Below are 21,593 nucleotides of genomic sequence, written 5' to 3'. Positions count from 1 at the left end.
AACAGCTCGACGAGGCATGAAGCACCCACGGGAGCCGGAGCATGACGATGCAGAGTCTCGGTTCACAGGAGCCTGGGAAGAACATCCCGTACGGAACCCTTTACCCGAAAACATCCGAACCGCACATGCTCGCGACAGTCCTGCCGTTAGAGAATGCACCGTGCACGCGACCGAGTAAGGCCACTCAGAGACATCCATTTCCCAGGTATATGCCCCCTACGCACTTTTGGTGGCGCAACTCGCACGAACAGTCCCACCTCGACCCCGTAAACAAGCTTTTTTGCCTCGAAGAGTTCGTCGGAGACGAAGAAGCAACCTTCAGTGCAAACGTAGCACTCTTTTGTGCAACCGCCCAAACAACGCCCCCTCTACCCTCTGTCGAAACACTCGGCATTGCTGCTCCCTAAGGTGAGCTTCTCCTCATAGGCAATTCCGCTCTTATCCGGTCACGTTTGTGTGCCCGAATTTCGCAAGGCAACCTCCATGGGACATGGAAAAGACTCGAGAAGAGAGCTCGCTCACGGGAGAGAGAAGCCAAGGAGACCACGAGAGTGCTGAGAGTGGGACAGCGCTGAATAGGCGGGAGAAGCCTGCGCGTATAAACGGAGATATATATCCAATTGCAACGAAGGAACGTGCCAAAGATCGAGAACAATGGCAGAAATGCTAGTAACGTGCACTTCGGGACCAACGCATCACCGGAAGACAACCGCCAAACATCGAAAGAGTCGCGATGCTCCGCAACCTACGTGCAAAGCGGTCGCACACCGGGTAAGGGAGTGAGAGCCCCAAACATAGCTGGGCGAGGCGCTCACTCCGCTCTTTAATATCTCGTTAATACCGCCAAGGAAATGGCACAAGCACACACACACAAGCATCCTCGGAAGAGGACAGTTCGAGTGACAGGTCAAATCCAAGAGTTCCGAAGACTACCTCCAGGAACAATCGGGAACAAGACCGATTACAAGTCGTCGAGTCTGTTACTGGGCGAACACGAGATGCGCACAGGAAATCGATCAGCCCTCACAATGGCCCAAGGCCAGAGATCGGACTGCTACGATTTACCCCAACAATCATCGTGCCACTCTTCGCAGAGAGGTGATAGACGCCAACGAGCCCGCGCATAGCAATCGAGGTGTAAAAAGGGCGTTGAAGGCAGGAAGCCTGGACGAAAGAGGCTACGAGGTCACCTCGAAGCGGTCTAAGAATCGGGCGCACTTGGGGCGACTACCAGTGCCAACCCCTTATCCCGCGGTGCGTCCGACACACAGAAATTTCCAAGGCGGCCAAGGAGCCTCCCCGCATAGCAATCGGGGTGTGAGGTTACGGATGCAGCATTGATAGCAATCGAGGTGTGAGGCGAAGGATGCAGAAGTGAGAGCCGAGGGATGTAGCAGAGATAGCAATCGGGGTGTGTGATGCAGAAGAGATAGCAATCGAGGTGTGCGGTGGGAAGGGCCCAGCAGCCAGAATGCATGAAGCGACGGATGAAGCAGTGATGACAACCGGGCTGTGAGGAGAGGAGGGATGCAGCCAAGAAAGCAATCAGGGCTCGAGGCAAGGGATGCATCAAGGATAGCAATCATGTTGTGAGGCGAGATTCCAAAGGCTAAACGTGAGAGGCTGCAGGGTCGACTCAGAGAGGTCTATGCATGTGAGAGGCTGAAAGCAAGGTCGACTCGGAGCGGTCTATGCATCGGGCGCGCTTGGGGCGACTACCAGTGCCAACCCCTTATCCCGCGACGCGTCCGACAAAGAGAACGTTCCAAGGCGGCAGAGGAGGTTACCAGCCGAAGGATGCAGTAGCAATAACAGGTATAGTTCCGCGGCGGCCGAGAAGACTCACCGCATAGGAATCGGGATGCGAGGCGAGGGATGCGGCGGGAAGGCCCCGACGGCTAAACGGAAGAGGCTGCAGGGCCGCCTCGGAATGGTCCAAGCATCGGATGCGATTGGGACGACTACCAGTGCCAACCCCTTATCCCGCGATGCGTCCGATACACAGATAGTTCCAAGGCGGCCGAGGAGCCTCACCGCATATCAATCGGGGTGCGAGGCGAGGGATGGGGCGGGAAGGCCCCAACGGCTAGACGGAAGAGGCTTCAGGGCCACCTCGGAATGGTCCAAGCATCGGACGCGCTTGGGGCGACTGCCAGTGCCAACCCCTTATCCCGCGATGCGTCCGATACACAGATGGTTCCAAGGCGGCCGAGGAGCCTCACCGCATAGCAATCGGGGGTGCGAGGCGAGGGATGGGGCGGGAAGGCCCCAACGGCTAGACGGAAGAGGCTTCAGGGCCGCCTAGGAATGGTCCAAGCATCGGACACGCTTGGGGCGACTACCAGTGACAGCCCCCTATCCCGCGATGCGTCCGATACGAAGATGGTTCCAAGGCGGCCGAGGAGCCTCACCGCATAGCAATCGGGGTGCGAGGTGGGGGATGCGGCGAGATGGCCCCAACGGCTAGACGGAAGAGGCCACAGGGCCGCGTCGGAATAGTCCAAGCATCGGACGCGCTTGGGGCGACTACCAGTGACAACCCCTTATCCCGCGATGCGTCCGATACGAAGATAGTTCCAAGGCGGCCGAGGAGCCTCACCGCATAGCAATCGGGGTGCGAGGTGGGGGATGCGGCGAGATGGCCCCAACGGCTAGACGGAAGAGGCTGCAGGGCCGCCTCGGAATAGTCCAAGCATCGGACGCGCTTGGGGCCACTACCAGTGACAACCCCTTATCCCGCAATGCGTCCGATACGAAGATAGTTCCAAGGCGGCCGAAGAGCCTCACCGCATAGCAATCGGGGTGCGAGGTGGGGGATGCGGCGAGATGGCCCCAACGGCTAGACGGAAGAGGCCACAGGGCCGCCTCGGAATAGTCCAAGCATCGGACGCGCTTGGGGCGACTACCAGTGACAACCCCTTATCCCGCGATGCGTCCGATACGAAGATAGTTCCCAGGCGGCCGAGGAGCCTCACCGCATAGCAATCGGGGTGCGAGGCGAGGGATGCGGCGAGATGGCCCCAAAGGCTAGACGGAAGAGGCTGCAGGGCTGCCTCGGAATAGTCCAAGCATCGGACGCGCTTGGGGCGACTACCACTGCCAACCCCTTATCCCGCGATGCGTCCGATACACAGATAGTTCCGAGGCGGCCGAGGAGGTGGGGGATGCAGCGAGATGGCCCCAACGGCTAGACGGAAGAGGCTGCAGGGCCGCCTCGGAATAGTCCAAGCATCGGACGCGCTTGGGGCGACTACCAGTGACAACCCCTTATCCCGCGATGCGTCCGATACACAGATAGTTCCGAGGCGGCCAAGGAGCCTCACCGCATAGCAATCGTGGTGCGAGGTGGGGGATGCGGCGAGATGGCCCCAACGGCTAGACGGAAGAGGCTGCAGGGCCGCCTCGGAATGGTCCAAGCATCGGATGCGCTTGGGGCGACTACCACTGCCAACCCCTTATCCCGCGATGCGTCCGATACACAGATAGTTCCAAGGCGGCCGAGGAGCCTCACAGCATAGCAATCAGGGTGCGAGGCGAGGGATGCGGCGAGAAAGCCCCAACGGCTAGAGGGAAGAGGCTTCAGGTCCGCCTCGGAATGGTCCAAGCATCGGACGCGCTTGGGGCGACTACCAGTGACAACCCCTTATCCCGCGACGCGTCCGATACACAGATAGTTCCAAGGCGGCCGAGGAGCCTCACCGCATAGCAATCGGGGTGCGAGGCGAGGGATGCGGCGAGAAGGACCCAACGGCTACACGGAAGAGGCTTCGGGGCCGCCTCGGAATGGTCCAAGCATCGGACGCGCTTGGGGCGACTACCAGTGACAACCCCTTATCCCGCGACGCGTCCGATACACAGATAGTTCCAAGGCGGCCGAGGAGCCTCACCGCATAGCAATCGGGGTGCGAGGCGAGGGATGCGGCGAGAAGGACCCAACGGCTACACGGAAGAGGCTTCGGGGCCGCCTCGGAATGGTCCAAGCATCGGACGCGCTTGGGGCGACTACCAGTGACAACCCCTTATCCCGCGACGCGTCCGATACACAGATAGTTCCAAGGCGGCCGAGGAGCCTCACCGCATAGCAATCGGGGTGCGAGGCGAGGGATGCGGCGAGAAGGACCCAACGGCTAGACGGAAGAGGCTTCGGGTCCGCCTCGGAATGGTCCAAGCATCGGACGCGCTTGGGGCGACTACCAGTGACAACCCCTTATCCCGCGACGCGTCCGATACACAGATAGTTCCAAGGCGGCCGAGGAGCCTCACCGCATAGCAATCGGGGTGCGAGGCGAGGGATGCGGCGAGAAGGACCCAACGGCTAGACGGAAGAGGCTTCGGGTCCGCCTCGGAATGGTCCAAGCATCGGACGCGCTTGGGGCGACTACCAGTGACAACCCCTTATCCCGCGACGCGTCCGATACACAGATAGTTCCAAGGCGGCCGAGGAGCCTCACCGCATAGCAATCGGGGTGCGAGGCGAGGGATGCGGCGAGAAGGACCCAACGGCTAGACGGAAGAGGCTTCGGGTCCGCCTCGGAATGGTCCAAGCATCGGACGCGCTTGGGGCGACTACCAGTGACAACCCCTTATCCCGCGACGCGTCCGATACACAGATAGTTCCGAGGCGGCCGAGGAGCCTCACCGCATAGCAATCGGGGTGCGAGGCGAAGGATGCGGCGAGAAGGACCCAACGGCTAGACGGAAGAGGCTTCGGGTCCGCCTCGGAATGGTCTAAGCATCGGACGCGCTTGGGGCGACTACCAGTGACAACCCCTTATCCCGCGACGCGTCCGATACACAGATAGTTCCAAGGCGGCCGAGGAGCCTCACCGCATAGCAATCGGGGTGCGAGGCGAGGGATGCGGCGAGAAGGACCCAACGGCTAGACGGAAGAGGCTTCAGGGCCGCCTCGGAATGGTCCAAGCATCGAACGCGCTTGGGGCGACTACCAGTGACAACCCCTTATCCCGCGACGCGTCCGATACACAGATAGTTCCGAGGCGGCCGAGGAGCCTCACCGCATAGCAATCGGGGTGCGAGGCGAGGGATGCGGCGAGAAGGACCCAACGGCTAGACGGAAGAGGCTTCAGGGCCGCCTCGGAATGGTCCAAGCATCGGACGCGCTTGGGGCGACTACCAGTGACAACCCCTTATCCCGCGACGCGTCCGATACACAGATAGTTCCGAGGCGGCCGAGGAGCCTCACCGCATAGCAATCGGGGTGCGAGGCGAGGGATGCGGCGAGAAGGACCCAACGGCTAGACGGAAGAGGCTTCAGGGCCGCCTCGGAATGGTCCAAGCATCGGACGCGCTTGGGGCGACTACCAATGACAACCCCTTATCCCGCGACGCGTCCGATACACAGATAGTTCCGAGGCGGCCGAGGAGCCTCACCGCATAGCAATCGGGGTGCGAGGCGAGGGATGCGGCGAGAAGGACCCAACGGCTAGACGGAAGAGGCTTCAGGGCCGCCTCGGAATGGTCCAAGCATCGGACGCGCTTGGGGCGACTACCAGTGACAACCCCTTATCCCGCGACGCGTCCGATACACAGATAGTTCCGAGGCGGCCGAGGAGCCTCACCGCATAGCAATCGGGGTGCGAGGCGAGGGATGCGGCGAGAAGGACCCAACGGCTAGACGGAAGAGGCTTCAGGGCCGCCTCGGAATGGTCCAAGCATCGGACGCGCTTGGGGCGACTACCGTTGCCAACCCCTTATCCCGCGATGCGTCTGATACACAGATAGTTCCGAGGCGGCCGAGGAGCCTCACCGCATAGCAATCGGGTTGCGAGGCAGATTATTGGGAAGGGAACCCCCTGGGATGCGGCTCAAGCAGTGCCCAAAGGGACTGGAATGCGGAATCACATCGAGAGACCCAAATGCTATACGAGGGCTCAAATCGAATTATCGATTTGGCCACGACATGGACGCATCGGAACGACTACCTTTGCCGAACCACTCGCAATTGCATCCATACCGAAACCAATAGACATTTCCGTTAGAGCCCTCGCATAGCATTCGGGAATCTCGCATGCCCCTCTAAATCGACCAATGCTGGCGCTCAATGAAAATCCGAGCGCTACCACCGTTCGAGCGCTAGCATTGGTCGAGTTAGAGGGGCACGGGGGAGAATGCTCCAGTCAACACCTCCCCTATATAAGTTATTTGTCCGATTCTCGCACAACCGTAGTCTGCCTCGTCGAATCAAACAACGGTCCCAGATTCCGACTTCCGTTCCGTAGAGACCCAAAAGCTAGATGGAGGCTCGCAAGAAAGAGAGTCGGCGCATAGCAATCGGGTTTCTCGAACGTTTAGGGACCGAGCTCACTTGCGGATAGGGCAAAATCCGCCAAGCAACCCAAAAGCTAGACGGGGGCTCGAATCGAATCGCCTAGGCGGCCACAACAACGACGTGTTGGATCGACTACCAGTGCCAAACCATTCAGCAAGACTAGTCTGTGTCGAGGCCGGATAGAGATTCTCAGAGAGCGCCCGCATAGCATTTAGGAGACCTGCCGCGTCCCTCACACTCGACAAATGGTGGTGCACGTTTATAAATCCGAGCGATCCCAACCCTTTCAAGCACCAACATCGGTCGAGATAGAGGGGCACGGAGGGGGCTGCGTGAGACAACACAGTCCCCTATATAAGTTATTTGTCCGATTCTCACACATCCGAAGAATGGTCATCAAATCGGACAACAGCCCAAACTTCCGACTTCCGTCCCAGAAAGCCCAAGAGCTATCTAAAACGTTCATGGCCGGAACTCGATCGCGGCTATACCAGTCCGCCAAGCAACCCAAAAGCTAGACTGGAGCTCTAGTCGAATCACCTCTGTGGCCATTGCAAGGACGTGTTGGAGCGACTACCATTGCCGAACCATTCCGCAGGTCGAGTCCATACCAAGGCCGCATAGAGATTCACGATGAGCTCCTGCATAGCAATCAGGAGACTTGCCGTGTCCATCACAATCGATAAATCCTGGTGCAAGATTTTTGCATCCGAGCGCTCCAACCAGTCGAGCACCAGCATCAATCGACATAAACGGGCACGGGGGGAGGATGCTCGAGAACACTACCTCCCCTATATAAGTTATTTGTCCGATTCTCAAGCAGCCGAAGTCTGGTCATCGAATCGGGTCAAAGACCACAACTTCCGACTTTACCCACAATGCAAGTCATCGAATCGAACATCGGCCCCCGAGTCGGACTCCATGCGTATGTCAGGTCATCGGACCCAAATTCCGCCTTCCTGCGCATGGCGGGCCATCAATATCAACTCGGTCATCGGACCCAAACTCCGCCTTTTTGCGTATGGCACGCCTTCAAATCGGTCATCGGACCCAAATTCCGCCTTCCTGTGCATGGCGGGCCATCAACATCAACTCGGTCATCGGACCCAAATTCCGCCTTTCTGCGCATGGCACGCCATCAACTCGGTCATCGGACCCAAATTCCGCCTTCCTGCGCATGGCAGGTCATCGGACACAAATTCAGACCTCGCCAATATGCCTACGTATCGAATCGGTCATCGGACCCAACTTCCGACTTCATCCATACTGTAGGGTCTTTGAGGTTGGCGCGGTGCGCTCAACCCAGGGAGTCGACCCATCGAAGCATACACCTCCCCTATATAAGCTATTTGTCCGATTCCCACACCTGTGTAGTTTGCACCTCTGACCAGGACATCGACCCCAACTTCCGAACTCGACTGCAACGACGGCACCAGCGCCTTGGTGCGCACCTTGCGACGCACAGTCCCAACATTCGCCTTCCTGCACATGGCAGGTCATCGGACCCAAATTCCGACCTCGCGAGTATGCCTACATATCGAATCGGTCATCGGACCCAACTTCCGACTTCATCCATACCGTAGGGTCTTTGAGGTTGGCGCGGTGCGCTCAACCCGGGGAGTTGACCCAACGAAGCATACACCTCCCCTATATAAGCTATTTGTCCGATTCCCACACCTGTGTAGTTTGCACCTCCGATCAAGACATCGACCCCAACTTCCGAACTCGCCTCCAACGACCGAACCAGCGCCTTGGTGCGCACCTTGCAACGCACAGTGCCAACATTCGCCTTCCTGCACGTGGCAGGTCATCGGACCCAAATTCCGACCTCGCGAGTATGCCTACATATCGAATCGGTCATCGGACCCAACTTCCGACTTCATCCATACCGTAGGGTCTTTGAGGTTGGCGCGGTGCGCTCAACCCGGGGAGTCGACCCAACGAAGCATACACCTCCCCTATATAAGCTATTTGTCCGATTCCCACACCTGTGTAGCTTGCACCTCCGATCAGGACATCGACCCCAACTTCCGAACTCGACTAAAAAGACCGCACCAGCGCCTTGGTGTGCACCTTGCAACGCACAGTGTCAACATTCGCCTTCCTGCACATGGCAGGTCATCGGACCCAAATTCCGACCTCATGAGCATACCTACTAATCGAATTGGTCATCGGACCCAACTTCCGACTTCATCCATACCGTAGGGTCTTTGAGGTTGGCGCGGTGCGCTCAACCTGGGGAGTCGACCCATCGAAGCATACACCTCCCCTATATAAGCTATTTGTCCGATTCCGACACCTGTGTAGTTTGCACCTCCGCTCAGGACATCGACCCCAACTTCCGAACTCGCCTGCAACGACCGAACCAGCGCCTTGGTGCGCACCAAAAGTGCGCACTTTTGGAGGGCACTTTTGTGCGCTCCAAAGGTGCGCACTTTTGGAGGGCACTTTTCTGCGCTCCAAAGGTGCGCACTTTTGGAGGGCACTTTTTGGAGGGCACTTTTCTGCGCTCCAAAGGTGCGCACTTTTGGAGGGCACTTTTTGGAGGGCACTTTTCTGCGCTCCAAAGGTGCGCACTTTTGGAGGGCACTTTTTGGAGGGCACTTTTCTGCGCTCCAAAGGTGCGCACTTTTGGAGGGCACTTTTTGGAGGGCACTTTTCTGCGCTCCAAAGGTGCGCACTTTTGGAGGGCACTTTTTGGAGGGCACTTTTCTGCGCTCCAAAGGTGCGCACTTTTGGAGGGCACTTTTCTGCGCTCCAAAGGTGCGCACTTTTGGAGGGCACTTTTTGGAGGGCACTTTTCTGCGCTCCAAAGGTGCGCACTTTTGGAGGGCACTTTTTGGAGGGCACTTTTCTGCGCTCCAAAGGTGCGCACTTTTGGAGGGCACTTTTTGGAGGGCACTTTTCTGCGCTCCAAAGGTGCGCACTTTTGGAGGGCACTTTTGTGCACTCCAAAGGTGCGCACTTTTGGAGGGCACTTTTCCTGTGCTCCAAAGGTGCACACCTAGGTGAGCACCTTCGACCACACCTTGTAGCACACCAAACTCTGACTTTCGACTTCATCCGCAATGCAGGGTCTTTGAGGTTGGCGCAATGCGCACAACCAGGGGAGTCGACCCATCAAACCCAACACCTCCCCTATATAAGCTATTTGTCTGATTCTCATACATGCGTAGCCTGCAGGAGCAATTAGGACATCGACCCCAACTTTCGGCTTCTAAACGAAAACAAGGTCTTTGAGGTTGGTGTAATGCGAACAACTAGGGGAGTCAACCCATCAAACCCAACACCTCCCCTATATAAGCTATTTGTCTGATTCTCATACATGTGTAGTCTACAGGAGCAATTAGGACATCGACCCCAACTTTTGACTTCTTAACGAAAACAAGGTCTTTGAGGTTGACGTAATGCGCACAACCAGGGGAGTCGACCCATCAAACCCAACACCTCCCCTATATAAGCTATTTGTCCGATTCTCATACATGTGTAGCCTGCAGGAGCCATTAGGACATTGACCCCAACTTTTGACTTCTTAACGAAAACAAGGTCTTTGAGGTTGGCGTAATGCGCACAACCAAGGGAGTTGACCCATCAAACCCAACACCTCCCCTATATAAGCTATTTGTCTGATTCTCATACATGTGTAGCCTGCAACAACGATTAGGACATCCACCCCAACTTCTGAATTCGTCTGCGTTGACCGCACCAAAGGTGCACGCCTTGGTGCTCACCAAAATCCGACTTCCGACTTCTTCTGCTATGCGGGGTCTTTGAGGTTGGCGCAGTGCGCACAACCAGGGGAGTCAACCCACCGAATGCAACACCTCCCCTATATAAGCTATTTGTCTGATTCTCATACATGCGTAGACTGCAGCAATGATTAGGACATCCACCCCAACTTTTGACTTCTTAAACAAGACAGGGTCTTTGAAGTTGGTGCAGTGCACACAACCAGGGGAGTCGACCCATCAAACGCAACACCTCCCCTATATAAAGCTATTTGTCCGATTCTCATACGTGTAGTCTGCAGCAGCGATTAGGACATCGACCCCAACTTCCGAATTCGTTTGCATTGACCGCACCAAAGGTGCACGCCTTGGTGTGCACCCTGGAGTGCACTTTGGTGCTCACCTCGGTGCACACTTTGGTGTGCACCTCGGTGTGCACCAAAGGTGCGCACCTTGGAGCGCACCAAAGGTGTACACTTTGGAGCGCACCACATAGGGTCTTTGAGAGGTTGGCGCAGTGCGCACACCAAGGTGGGTGTTGAGGTGCGTGCCGAGGTGGGTGGGTGCTAGGGTGCGCTCCATGGTGGGTGCCAGGGTGGGTGCGTGCTAGGGTGGATTCCAAAGAGGGTCATAGGGTGGGTGCCAAGGTGGGTTGGTGATATAGTGGGTTCAAAGGTGGGTACTAGGGTGGGTTCCAAGGTGGGTCACAAGTTGGGTGCCAGGATGCGTGGGTGTTAGGTTGGGTGCCAAGGTGGGCTCCTGCGTGGGTGGGTGCTAGGGTGGGTTTCAAGGTGGACGCGAGGGCGGGTGCCAAGGTGGGTAACAAGTTGGGTGTTAGGATGGGTGAGTGCTAGAGTGGGTGCCAAGGTGGGTGGGTGCTAAGGTGGATGCCAAGGTGGTTCACAGGGTGGGTGGGTTCTAGGGTGAGTTCCAAGGTGGGTCACAGGTTCAGTGCTAGGGTGGGTGTCAAGGCGGGTGTCGAGGTGCCTGGGTGCTAGGGTGTGGATGCCAATGTGGGTCATAGGGTGGGTACTAGGGTGGGCTGCAATGTGGGTGCCAAGGTGGGTAACATGCTCGGTGGGTTCTAAATTGGGTGCCAGGGTGGGTGTGCACCCACCTTGCCCGAGGTGGGTGCCAAGGTGCCAGTGTGGGTGGGTGCTAAGGTGGATGCCAAGGTGGGTGAGAAGGTGGGTGATAGGTTGAGTGGTAGGATGGGTGGGTGCCAAGATGGGTCACAGGGTGGGTGCAAGGGTGGGTAGGTGCTAGGGTTGGTGTCAGGGTGGGTGGGTGCTAGGTTGGGTTCCAAGGTGGGTGCGAGGGTGAGTGTCAAGGTGGGTCACAGGTTAGGTGCTAGGATGGGTGAGTGCTAGGGTGCAAAGGTGCCAGGGTGGGTGCTAGGATGGGTCGATGCTAGGGTGAGTGGCAAGGTGGGTCCACAAGTGTCAAGGTGGGTGCCGAGGTGGGTGCCAAGTCGGCGACTGCTATGGTGGATGCCAAGGTGGGTCACGGGGTGGGTGCCAAGTTGCTAGGTTGGGTTCCAAGGTGGGTGCCAACGTGGGTGCTAGGGTGCGTGGGTTAAAGGGTGTGTCACAACGTGGGTGCCAGGATGGGTGCGCACCCACACTGGCCAAGACGGGTGCGGGTGCAAGGTTGGGTTCCAAGCCCGGTCACAGGCTGGGTGCTAGGATGGGTGGGTGCCAAGGTGGGCACCAGGGTGGGTGCACCCACCCTGGCCAAGGTGGGTCACGGGGTGGGTCCTAGGGTGGGTAACGGGGTGGGTACTAAGGTGCGTGCCAAGGTGGGTCATAGGGTGGGTGCCAAGGTGGGCACCAGGGTGGGTGTGCACCAACCCTAGCCAGGGTAGGTCACGGGGTGGTTGTCGGGGTGGGCGTCAAGGAGCCAAGGTGGGTGGCAAGTAGCCAAGTTGCGTGCCAAGGTGGGTGTCGGGGTGGGTGCCAAGGATCCAAGGTGGGTGCCAAGGAACCAAGGTGGGTGTCTGGGTGGGTGCCGAGGTGGGAGCCAGGGTGGGTCCCAAGGTGAGTGCAAAGGTGGGTGCCAGGGTCAAGGTGAGTGCCAATGTGGGTTCCAAGGTGCCAGGGTCAGGGTGAGTGCCAATGTGGGTTCAAAGGTGCTAAGTTGGGTGCGAGGTTGGGTGCGAGGGTGGGTGGGTGCCAAGGTGTGCTAGGTGGAAGCCCGGGTGGGTCGGCATCCCATGGGTGTCGAGTTGGGTGCCTGATGGGTGCTTCTTGTCAAGTTTTAGTCGTCGGGACTCATTTCGAGCCTTAGAGGTCGTTTCTTGTCCGGTTGCCCTGTCTTCGACCTGGGAACCCAATTTTGGTCCTCGGGTCCCATTTTTTTTTGTCTCGCATCCCACTTTTGGCCTGTGGCCTTTTCGGGGTCGATTCTCGTTTTGGGCATCAGAGCATGTTTCTTCTCCTAAAACCCAATATTTGTTTATTAAGTCTCGGAACACATTTTTGTTCTCGTGGACCCATCATGGGTCTTGGAACGCATTTGTGGTCCTTGGGTCCCATTTTGCATCCCGAAACTTGTGTTTTGGTGCTTGATCCCTATTTTGGGTGCCCACCTTGCACCAAGTGCGCACCCGGGGCAAACCGAGCGCCTTGGTGCACCGGGGCAAGATCGAGCGTGCACCCGAGGCGCCCCGAACATGCACCAAGGTGCACTCGGCCCACATGTGAGCGCAGGTCGTTGCGCCCGAGGTGGTGTGTGGGCACCGCGTTGCAGACGGGACACTGCACGCACACGACGCCCCCTCCAGGTGCACGCACGTAGGCCGGGCCGGGTGCACACCCGACGCCCTAGCAAGGTGCGCGCACCCGGGCAGGGCTCACACTTGGCGAACGGGGCGCACTTCGCGAGGGAGGGTGTGCACCTCGACGGGGGTGGGTGGCCGGGGTGGATTCGCACGTGGGTCGCGGTTTGCTAAGTACACACTGCGACAAGCTCATAACGGGTGCGATCATACCAGCGTTAGTGCACCGGATCCCATCAGAACTCCGCAGTTAAGCGCGCTTGGGCCGGAGTAGTACTGGGATGGGTGACCTCCCGGGAAGTCCCGGTGTTGCACCCTTTTTTAGTTTTTCGCCGGGCGTCGCAATGCTATTTGAATAAACCTTTTGCCCGTTTGCGTTCTCGTCGGGGCCGGGCCGGGCCGGGGTGCGCTGCCCGCACTACCGCGCGCGCGGGGGCGACACCGAGCGCGCACCCGAGGCGCCCCGAGCACACAGGCCACGGTGCAACCCGGGCGTTGTGCGCGCACCCCGGTGCGCCCGAGGTGCTGCGCGCGCACCCAGGTGAAATCGGTGTGCACCTCGGCCAGTGCGCGCTCGGTCGAGTCGCGCACGTTGGCCAAGGTGCACGGTGATGTTTCTTACTCTAAGGTTCCGCACCAGACGCCCGGGACAGGTGAGCGAAGCTGGGCGGGGCCGGGTGCGCGGCCGGGGCAGGTGCACGCAGCTGGAGAGAGCTTTGGAGCACACTTCGGAGCGCACCAATGATGCGCTCCATTCAAAAGTTTCCTGAAAAGGCAAAAAAAGTTGAGATTATAGAATTTCCCACTTGAGAGATTGTAAAAAAAAAAAATTTAAAATGAAGGAAACGCGGGTGCCAAGGTGTGCGCAGCCCAGCCAAGGTGTGCGCACCAAGGCGCCCACCCTGGCGAAGGTGCACGCAAGGTGCGCACCCGAGGCAAACCGGACAATTAACCCAACTTTCGACTTCGCGCGCACCTTGGAGCGCACTTCGGAGCGCTCCTTGGTGCGCACCAATCTTGGGCACCTCGGAGTGCACCATGGCGCCCACCAAGGTGCGCACCCGGGGCAAACCGAGCTCCGACTTCGTGCGCACCTTGGAGCGCACGAAAGGTGCGCACCATGGCGCCCACCAAGGTGCGCAGCCCAGCCAAGGCGTGCGCATCAAGGTGCGCACCCTGGCGAAGGTGCGCACCCGGGGCAAACCGAGCTCCGACTTCGTGCGCACCTTGGAGCGCACAAAAGGTGCGCAACCCAGCCAAGGTGTGCGCACCCCGGTCAAACCGAGCTCCGAATCGTGCGCACCAGAGGTGCACGCCATCGTGCGCACCTTGGAGCACACTTCGGAGCCCTCCTTGGTGCGCGCCGATGTTGCGCACCTCGGAGCGCACCCGGGGAAAACAATGCAATTAACCCGACTTTCGACTTCGTGGGCACCTCGGAGCGCTCTCGGGTTCGCACCTCGGAGCACACCGAGGTGCGCACCTTTGATGCGCTGCCTTCACCAATTTCCAGAAAAGGCAAGAAAACATTGAGAAGGTGTGCGCACCGAGGTGCCCACCCTGGCGAAGGTGCACGCGAGGTGCGCACCCGGGGCAAACCGGGCTCCGACTTCGTGCACGCCGCACCTTGGAGCACACTTCGGAGCGCTCCTTGGTGCGCACCAGGGCGCGCAACCCAGCCGAGGTGCCCACCCCGGCGAAGGTGCACGCGAGGTGCGCACCCGGGGCAAACCGGGCTCCGACTTCGTGCACGCCATGGTGCCCACCGCGGCGAAGGTGCACGCGAGGTGCGCACCCGGGGCAAACCGGGCTCCGACTTCGTGCACGCCGCACCTTGGAGCACACTTCGGAGCGCTCCTTGGTGCGCACCATGGTGCCCACCAGGGCGCGCAACCCCGCCGAAGGTGCACGCGAGGTGCGCACCCGGGGCAAACCGGGCTCCGACTTCGTGCACGCCGCACCTTGGAGCACACTTCGGAGCGCTCCTTGGTGCGCACCATGGTGCCCACCAGGGCGCGCAACCCCGCCGAAGGTGCACGCGAGGTGCGCACCCGGGGCAAACCGGGCTCCGACTTCGTGCACGCCATGGTGCGCACCGCGGCGAAGGTGCGCACCCGGGGCAAACCGGGCTCCGACTTCGTGCACGCCGCACCTTGGAGCACACTTCGGAGCGCTCCTTGGTGCGCACCAGGGCGCGCAACCCAGCCGAGGTGCCCACCCCGGCGAAGGTGCACGCGAGGTGCGTACCCGGGGCAAACCGGGCTCCGACTTCGTGCACGCCGCACCTTGGAGCACACTTCGGAGCGCTCCTTGGTGCGCACCATGGTGCCCACCAGGCCGCGCAACCCAGCCAAGGTGTGCGCACCAAGGTGCACGCGAGGTGCGCACCCGGGGCAAACCGGGGTCCGACTTCGTGCACGCCGCACCTTGGAGCACACATCGGGGCGCTCCCGGGTTCGCACCGGCGTTGCGCACCGTGGTGGGCACCTCGGAGCACACCAAGGTGGGCAGCGAGGTGCGCACCTTTGATGCGATGCCTTCACTAATTTCCATAAAAGGCAAAAAAAAAACGAGATTTTAAAATTTCCGTTTTGAAAGATAGTGAGAAAAAGGGAATGCTGGTGCCATCTTGAGCCCGCCCTGGTGCGCAGCCCAGCCAAGGTGTGCGCACCAAGGTGCCCACCCTGGCGAAGGTGCGCGCCCGGGCAATTAACCCAACTTCCAACTTCGCGCGCGCCAGGGTGGGAGCGCACCCAACAACCGGGCCTGGGAAGAGCCAATGCGAGAAACCCCACCAAACGCTCTGACAAAAAAAGAGGGGGCGCTCCAGTAACCCCGCTTCGGAGCGCACCCTGGGCAAACCCAGCCAAGGTGCCCACCCCGGCCAAGGTGCAGGCGAGGTGCGCACCCGGGGCAAACCGGGCTCCGACAACGTGCACGCCGCACCTTGGAGCACACTTCGTAGCGCTCCCGGGTGCGCACCTCAGAGCACACCAAGGTGGGCAGCGAGGTGCGCACCTTTGATGCGCTGCCTTCACTAATTTCCAGAAAAGGCAAAAAAAAAAGGAGATTTTAAAATTTCCGTTTTGAAAGATAGTGAAAAAAACGGAACGCGCGTGCCATCTTGAGCCCGCCCTGGTGCGCAGCCCAGGTAAGGTGCCCACCCTGGCAAAGGTGCGCACCCGGGCAATTAACCCTACTTCCGACTTCGTGCGCGCCAGGGTGGCAACCGGGCCTCGGAAGAGCCAATGCGAGAAACCCCACCAAACGCTCCGACAAAAAAAGAGGCGGCGCTCCAATAACCCCGCTTCGGAGCGCAGCCGGGGCAAACCCAGCCAAGGTGCCCACCCCGACGAAGGTGCACGCGAGGTGCGCACCCGGGGCAAACCGGGCTCCGACAACGTGCACGCAGCACCTTGGAGCACACTTCGAAGCACTCCCGGGTGCCCACCGGCGTTGCGCACCGTGGTGGGCAGCGAGGTGCGCACCTTTGATGCGCTGCCTTCACTAATTTCCAGAAAAAGGCAAAAAAAAATGAGATTTTAAAATTTCCGTTTTGAAAGATAGTGAAAAAAAAGGAACGCGGGTGCCATCTTGAGCCCGCCCTGGTGCGCAGCCCAGGCAAGGCATGCGCACCAAGGTGCCCACCCGAGGTGCACACCCGGGGCAAACCGGGCTCCGACTTCGTGCAGGCCGCACCTTGGAGCACACTTCGGAGCGCTCCTTGGTGCGCACCATGGTGCCCACCAGGGCGCGCAACCCAGCCAAGGTCTGCACACCAAGGTGCCCACCCCGGCGAAGGTGCACGCGAGGTGCGCACCCGGGGCAAACCGGGCTCCGACTTCGTGCACGCCATGGTGCCCACCGCGGCGAAGGTGCACGCGAGGTGCGCACCCGGGGCAAACCGGGCTCCGACTTCGTGCACGCCGCACCTTGGAGCACACTTCGGAGCGCTCCTTGGTGCGCACCATGGTGCCCACCAGGGCGCGCAACCCAGCCAAGGTGTGCGCACCAAGGTGCACGCGAGGTGCGCACCCGGGGCAAACCGGGGTCCGACTTCGTGCACGCCGCACCTTGGAGCACACATCGGAGCGCTCCCAGGTTCGCACCAGCGTTGCGCACCTTTGATGCGCTGCCTTCACTAATTTCCAGAAAAGGCAAAAAAAAACGAGATTTTAAAATTTCCGTTCTGAAAGATAGTGAAAAAAACGGAACGCGGGTGCCATCTTGAGCCCTTCCTGGTGCGCAGCCCAGGCAAGTTGTGCGCACCAAGGTGCCCACCCTGGCGGAGGTGCGCGCCCGGGGCAATCCGGGCTCCGACTTCGTGCACTGCATGGTGCCCACCAAGGCGCGCAACCCAGCCAAGGTGCCCACCGCAGCGAAGGTGCACGCGAGGTGCGCACGCGAGGTGCACACCCGGGGCAAACCGGGCTCCGACTTCGTGCACGCCGCACCTTGGAGCACACTTCAGAGCGCTCCTTGGTGCGCACCAGGGCGCGCAACCCAGCCGAGGTGCCCACCCCGGCGAAGGTGCACGCGAGGTGCGCACCCGGGGCAAACCGGGCTCCGACTTCGTGCACGCCATGGTGCCCACCGCGGCGAAGGTGCGCACCCGGGGCAAACCGGGCTCCGACTTCGTGCACGCCGCACCTTGGAGCACACTTCGGAGCGCTCCTTGGTGCGCACCATGGTGCCCACCAGGCCGCGCAACCCAGCCAAGGTGTGCGCACCAAGGTGCACGCGAGGTGCGCACCCGGGGCAAACCGGGGTCCGACTTCGTGCACGCCGCACCTTGGAGCACACATCGGGGCGCTCCCGGGTTCGCACCGGCGTTGCGCACCGTGGTGGGCACCTCGGAGCACACCAAGGTGGGCAGCGAGGTGCGCACCTTTGATGCGATGCCTTCACTAATTTCCATAAAAGGCAAAAAAAAAACGAGATTTTAAAATTTCCGTTTTGAAAGATAGTGAGAAAAAGGGAATGCTGGTGCCATCTTGAGCCCGCCCTGGTGCGCAGCCCAGCCAAGGTTTGCGCACCAAGGTGCCCACCCTGGCGAAGGTGCGCGCCCGGGCAATTAACCCAACTTCCAACTTCGCGCGCGCCAGGGTGGGAGCGCACCCAACAACCGGGCCTGGGAAGAGCCAATGCGAGAAACCCCACCAAACTCTCTGACAAAAAAAGAGGGGGCGCTCCAGTAACCCCGCTTCGGAGCGCACCCTGGGCAAACCCAGCCAAGGTGCCCACCCCGGCCAAGGTGCAGGCGAGGTGCGCACCCGGGGCAAACCGGGCTCCGACAACGTGCACGCCGCACCTTGGAGCACACTTCGTAGCGCTCCCGGGTGCGCACCTCAGAGCACACCAAGGTGGGCAGCGAGGTGCGCACCTTTGATGCGCTGCCTTCACTAATTTCCAGAAAAGGCAAAAAAAAAAGGAGATTTTAAAATTTCCGTTTTGAAAGATAGTGAAAAAAACGGAACGCGCGTGCCATCTTGAGCCCGCCCTGGTGCGCAGCCCAGGTAAGGTGCCACCCTGGCAAAGGTGCGCACCCGGGCAATTAACCCTACTTCCGACTTCGTGCGCGCCAGGGTGGCAACCGGGCCTCGGAAGAGCCAATGCGAGAAACCCCACCAAACGCTCCGACAAAAAAAGAGGCGGCGCTCCAATAACCCCGCTTCGGAGCGCAGCCGGGGCAAACCAAGCCAAGGTGCCCACCCCGACGAAGGTGCACGCGAGGTGCGCACCCGGGGCAAACCGGGCTCCGACAACGTGCACGCAGCACCTTGGAGCACACTTCGAAGCACTCCCGGGTGCCCACCGGCGTTGCGCACCGTGGTGGGCAGCGAGGTGCGCACCTTTGATGCGCTGCCTTCACTAATTTCCAGAAAAAGGCAAAAAAAAATGAGATTTTAAAATTTCCGTTTTGAAAGATAGTGAAAAAAAAGGAACGCGGGTGCCATCTTGAGCCCGCCCTGGTGCGCAGCCCAGGCAAGGCATGCGCACCAAGGTGCCCACCCGAGGTGCACACCCGGGGCAAACCGGGCTCCGACTTCGTGCAGGCCGCACCTTGGAGCACACTTCGGAGCGCTCCTTGGTGCGCACCATGGTGCCCACCAGGGCGCACCCGAGGCAAACCGGGCTCCGACTTCGTGCACGCCGCACCTTGGAGCACACATCGGAGCGCTCCCAGGTTCGCACCAGCGTTGCGCACCTTTGATGCGCTGCCTTCACTAATTTCCAGAAAAGGCAAAAAAAAACGATATTTTAAAATTTCCGTTCTGAAAGATAGTGAAAAAAACGGAACGCGGGTGCCATCTTGAGCCCTTCCTGATGCGCAGCCCAGGCAAGTTGTGCGCACCAAGGTGCCCACCCTGGCGGAGGTGCGCGCCCGGGGCAAACCGGGCTCCGACTTCGTGCACTGCATGGTGCCCACCAAGGCGCGCAACCCAGCCAAGGTGCCCACCGCAGCGAAGGTGCACGCGAGGTGCGCACCCGAGGTGCACACCCGGGGCAAACCGGGCTCCGACTTCGTGCACGCCGCACCTTGGAGCACACTTCAGAGCGCTCCTTGGTACGCACCAGGGCGCGCAACCCAGCCAAGGTGCTCACCCCGGCGAAGGTGCACGCGAGGTGCGCACCCGGGGCAAACCGGGCTCGGACTTCGTGCACGCCGCACCTTGGAGCACACATCGGAGCGCTCCCGGGTTCGCACCAGCATTGCGCACCTTTGATGCGCTGCCTTCACTAATTTCCAGAAAAGGCAAAAAAAAGAAAAAAATGAGATTTTAAAATTTCCGTTTTGAAAGATAGTGAAAAAAACGGAACGCGGGTGCCATCTTGAGCCCGCCCTGGTGTGCAGCCCAGGCAAGTTGTGCGCACCAAGGCACCCACCCTGGCCAAGGTGGGTCACGGGGTGGGTCCTAGGGTGGGTAACGGGGTGGGTACTAAGGTGCGTGCCAAGGTGGGTCATAGGGTGGGTGCCAAGGTGGGCACCAGGGTGGGTGTGCACCAACCCTAGCCAGGGTAGGTCACGGGGTGGTTGTCGGGGTGGGCGTCAAGGAGCCAAGGTGGGTGGCAAGTAGCCAAGTTGCGTGCCAAGGTGGGTGTCGGGGTGGGTGCCAAGGATCCAAGGTGGGTGCCAAGGAACCAAGGTGGGTGTCTGGGTGGGTGCCGAGGTGGGAGCCAGGGTGGGTCCCAAGGTGAGTGCAAAGGTGGGTGCCAGGGTCAAGGTGAGTGCCAATGTGGGTTCCAAGGTGCCAGGGTCAGGGTGAGTGCCAATGTGGGTTCAAAGGTGCTAAGTTGGGTGCGAGGTTGGGTGCGAGGGTGGGTGGGTGCCAAGGTGTGCTAGGTGGAAGCCCGGGTGGGTCGGCATCCCATGGGTGTCGAGTTGGGTGCCTGATGGGTGCTTCTTGTCAAGTTTTAGTCGTCGGGACTCATTTCGAGCCTTAGAGGTCGTTTCTTGTCCGGTTGCCCTGTCTTCGACCTGGGAACCCAATTTTGGTCCTCGGGTCCCATTTTTTTTTGTCTCGCATCCCACTTTTGGCCTGTGGCCTTTTCGGGGTCGATTCTCGTTTTGGGCATCAGAGCATGTTTCTTCTCCTAAAACCCAATATTTGTTTATTAAGTCTCGGAACACATTTTTGTTCTCGTGGACCCATCATGGGTCTTGGAACGCATTTGTGGTCCTTGGGTCCCATTTTGCATCCCGAAACTTGTGTTTTGGTGCTTGATCCCTATTTTGGGTGCCCACCTTGCACCAAGTGCGCACCCGGGGCAAACCGAGCGCCTTGGTGCACCGGGGCAAGATCGAGCGTGCACCCGAGGCGCCCCGAACATGCACCAAGGTGCACTCGGCCCACATGTGAGCGCAGGTCGTTGCGCCCGAGGTGGTGTGTGGGCACCGCGTTGCAGACGGGACACTGCACGCACACGACGCCCCCTCCAGGTGCACGCACGTAGGCCGGGCCGGGTGCACACCCGACGCCCTAGCAAGGTGCGCGCACCCGGGCAGGGCTCACACTTGGCGAACGGGGCGCACTTCGCGAGGGAGGGTGTGCACCTCGACGGGGGTGGGTGGCCGGGGTGGATTCGCACGTGGGTCGCGGTTTGCTAAGTACACACTGCGACAAGCTCATAACGGGTGCGATCATACCAGCGTTAGTGCACCGGATCCCATCAGAACTCCGCAGTTAAGCGCGCTTGGGCCGGAGTAGTACTGGGATGGGTGACCTCCCGGGAAGTCCCGGTGTTGCACCCTTTTTTAGTTTTTCGCCGGGCGTCGCAATGCTATTTGAATAAACCTTTTGCCCGTTTGCGTTCTCGTCGGGGCCGGGCCGGGCCGGGGTGCGCTGCCCGCACTACCGCGCGCGCGGGGGCGACACCGAGCGCGCACCCGAGGCGCCCCGAGCACACAGGCCACGGTGCAACCCGGGCGTTGTGCGCGCACCCCGGTGCGCCCGAGGTGCTGCGCGCGCACCCAGGTGAAATCGGTGTGCACCTCGGCCAGTGCGCGCTCGGTCGAGTCGCGCACGTTGGCCAAGGTGCACGGTGATGTTTCTTACTCTAAGGTTCCGCACCAGACGCCCGGGACAGGTGAGCGAAGCTGGGCGGGGCCGGGTGCGCGGCCGGGGCAGGTGCACGCAGCTGGAGAGAGCTTTGGAGCACACTTCGGAGCGCACCAATGATGCGCTCCATTCAAAAGTTTCCTGAAAAGGCAAAAAAAGTTGAGATTATAGAATTTCCCACTTGAGAGATTGTAAAAAAAAAAAATTTAAAATGAAGGAAACGCGGGTGCCAAGGTGTG

The 21,593-nt window shown here is 60.0% G+C and overlaps 2 non-coding genes across 2 annotated transcripts; both read left to right on the top strand.

The window, feature by feature from the left end:
• The first annotated feature begins 12,992 nt into the window (after positions 1-12,992).
• LOC131869844 (5S ribosomal RNA) lies at positions 12,993-13,111 on the top strand. Its single transcript, XR_009368215.1, has one exon. It is a non-coding gene; the product is annotated as a 5S ribosomal RNA (ribosomal RNA).
• Positions 13,112-20,928: 7,817 nt separating this feature from the next.
• Positions 20,929-21,047, top strand: LOC131869843 (5S ribosomal RNA). Its single transcript, XR_009368214.1, has one exon. It is a non-coding gene; the product is annotated as a 5S ribosomal RNA (ribosomal RNA).
• Positions 21,048-21,593: the final 546 nt, after the last annotated feature.

This window comes from Cryptomeria japonica, unplaced genomic scaffold, assembly GCF_030272615.1.
Source record: "Cryptomeria japonica unplaced genomic scaffold, Sugi_1.0 HiC_scaffold_269, whole genome shotgun sequence".
Taxonomy (NCBI): Eukaryota; Viridiplantae; Streptophyta; class Pinopsida; order Cupressales; family Cupressaceae; genus Cryptomeria; species Cryptomeria japonica.
Note: the sequence above shows the minus strand (reverse complement) of the source record. Positions and strands in the feature narration are given on the sequence as shown.